This window comes from Eurytemora carolleeae, unplaced genomic scaffold (genome assembly GCF_000591075.1).
Source record: "Eurytemora carolleeae unplaced genomic scaffold, Eaff_2.0 scaffold429, whole genome shotgun sequence".
NCBI classification, from domain to species: domain Eukaryota; kingdom Metazoa; phylum Arthropoda; class Copepoda; order Calanoida; family Temoridae; genus Eurytemora; species Eurytemora carolleeae.
In genome coordinates this window covers 251,871-255,888 of record NW_019396398.1, presented here as the reverse complement: position 1 = coordinate 255,888, position 4,018 = coordinate 251,871, and the positions used below count along the sequence as shown (strand labels likewise).

Genomic DNA, 4,018 nt, shown 5'->3' with positions numbered 1-4,018 from the left:
TAGCGTTTCTTAAAATGTCCAAATAGCCCTATTATTATTAATATTAGTGAATACTACGTAAATTGATTCCAAACAAAATAAAAGATAAAAAAGATATCTAAGTATGTCTTGTTTAGAATAAATCTGGTGGCTTTTATAAAAAAAAGATTTGTAAAAAATTGTGATTGTTCGCCCTTTTCACTTGTAATCATTATAGCCTTCTATTTTATATTTGTATTGATCTATAGCATTGATGTTTATTATGTGATAAGTATTTTCAATGGTTCTGATATTGTGCAAATTCTTGATAAAGGAATTACATCTTCGCAACATACTTTGATTTTCTATTTCCTTCATCCATCCAAATCAGTGTCGTGGATCTTAGATATTGTAAATACTGTTAGATCAAATAATCTAAGTTTGAAATATCAAAGGTTTCCACCATCTGGTTTCAAATATATAGAGTTGAGAAAATTTGAGTCTGTTGCAAAGAATCAATTCCTGTGCAAGTCAAAGCTGGATTTTTCTGCATTAAGATGGTTTATGTAGTTCTTTAGAATTGAATATTTGGAAGATTTCGGCGCGGTATTTTTACCTATTTTCATAAATCCATTGAACAAATCCTTTTCTCTGATGGTTATATCGGAACCCTTCATCGATGCTGAAAATATATCTGGTTAAACTCAAATTAATCTAAAATGAATCAAATTACCGATAAATATTTTCTTAAACGTAAAGTAAATGAATATTATTTTGTTACTGATTAAGAAGTCAAAATATGAAATTAAAGAGAGTTCTCTCCGAAATGTTTGTTTAAAACTGGGACCAACCTCCTTAATTTAACAAAAAAAATACCTGTCCACCAAAACCTCAAGATCTCCTGCCCGAAGTTGAAACTTTCCTAGGATTTTTATTCAAAGTTAAAATGAAAAGGTTTCATTTTCAAATTAAAGAAACTATCGAAGAAAAACTAACTTTTTGATTCACTACACTCGGTTTTTCTATTTTAAAATTGGTATTTTCCAGTTGCGGTTTCACTATATGAAAGTGAAAATTGTGGATTTGAAGGAAATCGACTGAATTAATTTCTTAATTTGCAAGGTTCTGCATTCCAAAGGTTTTAAGGATCCTTCTTAATATATCATTTAACTCTTTTTAGACGAGACTTGATATTAATTTAATTAAATCGCTTTCTGATAACCCTCATTTGACTCAAGTATTTTTCATATATGTTGTCAATTAGTGAATTTTGACTTTTACATTGAACAGCAACTTGAGCTTTCAGACAAAATAATATTTTTAAACATTTAACATACAAAATGTATAAATTCTTAATTTCTGTTCTATGTAAATGCGTAAAAATAGAAAAATGTCGGAATACTTAAAAATGTTGAGAGCCAATTAATTCTTATTTTCGTGTAAGTTCAAGTTTTGCATTTCTAAGGTTTCCAATGAAGAGCAAATAATAAAAAAATACTTAATTAAGATATTTTCCAAATAAACGACCTGAGTTTTTGCCACAAACTCAAATATTCCATTCCCTATATATTTGCAACCCATTGTCATAGACCTTAGATATTTTAAACTATTAATTCTGTTAGATCAAATAATCTAAGTTTGAAATATCAAAAGTTTACACTACGCGGTTGCAGAGATATAGAAATTAAAAAATCCTTTATATTTTCACACATAAAAGTCTAGAAATTAAATATTTGATAAGTTGAGTCTGCAAATTCTTTTCTTATTTAAGGTCGCAACTCCTTGTACTGTTTAGTCTGGTTCATTTAAAGAACCAGACCGACATCTTATCAGCTAGAACAAGCTGTACAGTTCACGTACAGATTATGCCATGCAAAACAGGACAGTACACCAAATGAACCACCCCTTTTTAGGGAAATTTTAGAACTCGTAGATAAGAATTCCTAGCAAAAAAGTTTGAATCCGATATGCTATTTCTGGGTCTTTGTACTACTACTGTAAAGAGAACCGAAATATGCCGATCCCAGGGTTAAATTAACTATTCGACCTTAAATATAGTAATTAAATGGCTTACTTAATCATTTGGAAAAGAAACAAACTAGTTTAAAGTCGCTTTGAATAATGAATAAGAGGAAACAGTGCAGTATAAATACCGTAGAGTCGTCTATGAAGTATCATCCTTTGATGGTAACCCTGTATCAAAATTATAGTCTAGAATTTTAGACAAATCAAGTATAAATATATTAGGCTTTTAGGCCGCTTCGCGCCCATCTTCTATTTAAACTTTTAATTGTAGCTTTATCTGTAAGCATCTTATCTTTGTACAGTATAAAACGAAAACAAAAAAGTTTGCGGATTTCATAATATATTTTTTTGAAAAAATATTGATACATTTTTTTAACTATGTAAACTATTTGATCATATACACACTTTTCCATATTACAAGTTTTAATACATTATTTATGTAATTTTCTTAAGTTGACTCATCAGACACTTCCTCTTAATACTGTGGTGTAAGCTTCAATTGATGAAAAATAGAGATGGAAACGTTTCTTAAAATTATCATAGAACTAAAAAACACACAATAAAACACACTGAACTGGGTTCTTTTAAACAGCCTAAAAAACAATAGCCAAATCTAGAAAGGCTTACCTTTTTACTGATTTCTAATGATTTTCTTATTTCGTCTGCTAGATCTTGAATTCCAGGAATGGAAGAACTAAAATATTTAGATCAAAAGATTATGAATAAAGGGGGCTAAGTCCCCCCCCCCCCATTTTCTTCTCCATGTACAAGTTTTATTTTAAATTTTAAGAACTTTTAAAATTTCCAGTGAAAAATGTTAATTTTCTATAAGAATTTGGTCATTTTTATAAATGAAAAAAGATGAAAGGAATTGAGTCTTTGCCGCCAACTCTGATTTTCTAATCCCTTTACCTTTTTGACCCCATTATCGTAGACCTTAGATATTTCAAATTTTTTTCGCAGCAATTATAAAAGTTAAAATAATGACTTTGAATTAATTTCTTATGAAACCTTAATGCCGCAGAGAGGAAAATTACAAAATTCATGAAATTATCATATCACAAATCTAACAATTGTAATCTTAAATTGTCAAAAGTTCAATTGTAATGTAAATTAGAGAAGTTAATTTTTAGTTTTCTCTTTCTGAAAATTAAAAATTGCGGATTTTTCTTAAATTTGTTCGGGGATTTTTTAGAAGTGAGAATTTTAATTTGTTTATCAAAGGGTTTCTTTATATCTTACCTTGCCTTGCTACCGTTCTTAGATCCCTTGGAACTCCGATCCTTTGGCAATTCTTTGTTCCTACCAAATATTATTCATAAAAATTTGTCGACATTTTTTGTTAAAGTTTTATTTTCTAAATACTTTTAAACAAAAACAAAATTTTATGTTTTAACAGAATAAAGCTTCTTGGAGTGAGCGAAACTTTTGAGTGTCTTATATGTCTAAGGTTAGCCGCGGGTATGATTTCCCGAATTGACATATAAACTTTAGAAAGGCGGGGTACTCGAAGTATAGTATAGTGCCAGGGATTGATGGATATCTTTTTAAGAAGTTAAAGGGACTGTAACCGCAATCTTAAGTAACCCTCCATGCTAAGATAATTTCTCCATTTATTATTATAAGCAAGTAATGTGGAAGTCATTTTTGATGAGAAAACACTAATAAAAATAAACAGTTAAAAATTATAAAAAGAAGCATATCTTATTTATACGAGATCAGAGAAAGCGTTTAAGGATTCTGTTGGAATTTTGGAGTTGCCATCTCTGTGTCACTTGAAATGACGATTACAGCCCCTTTAAGCACCTCAATTTCAAAGTTTGTGCACTATGTTATTAAGTGCAGTCGGTGAAGGTAAACACTATCTCAATCAAAGGTTTGACTCTCTGTAGAAATTGAAACAATGGCGACTTTTTCTGTGGAATTTCAAAATGTTACTTACTTCGCAGAATCCAAAACTAAATATTTGGTTCAATTTATTATTTTCACAATTTAATCATCACGTTTAAAAAGTTTGCTTACATTCCCCATCAAT

The 4,018-nt window shown here is 29.5% G+C and overlaps 1 long non-coding RNA gene across 1 annotated transcript; it reads right to left on the bottom strand.

The window, feature by feature from the left end:
• Positions 1–2,609: 2,609 nt before the first annotated feature.
• LOC111702443 (uncharacterized) lies at positions 2,610–3,943 on the bottom strand. Its single transcript, XR_002765404.1, has 3 exons — positions 3,926–3,943; positions 3,226–3,285; positions 2,610–2,677 (listed from the first exon to the last, which is right to left on the bottom strand). It is a non-coding gene; the product is annotated as an uncharacterized LOC111702443 (long non-coding RNA).
• Positions 3,944–4,018: the final 75 nt, after the last annotated feature.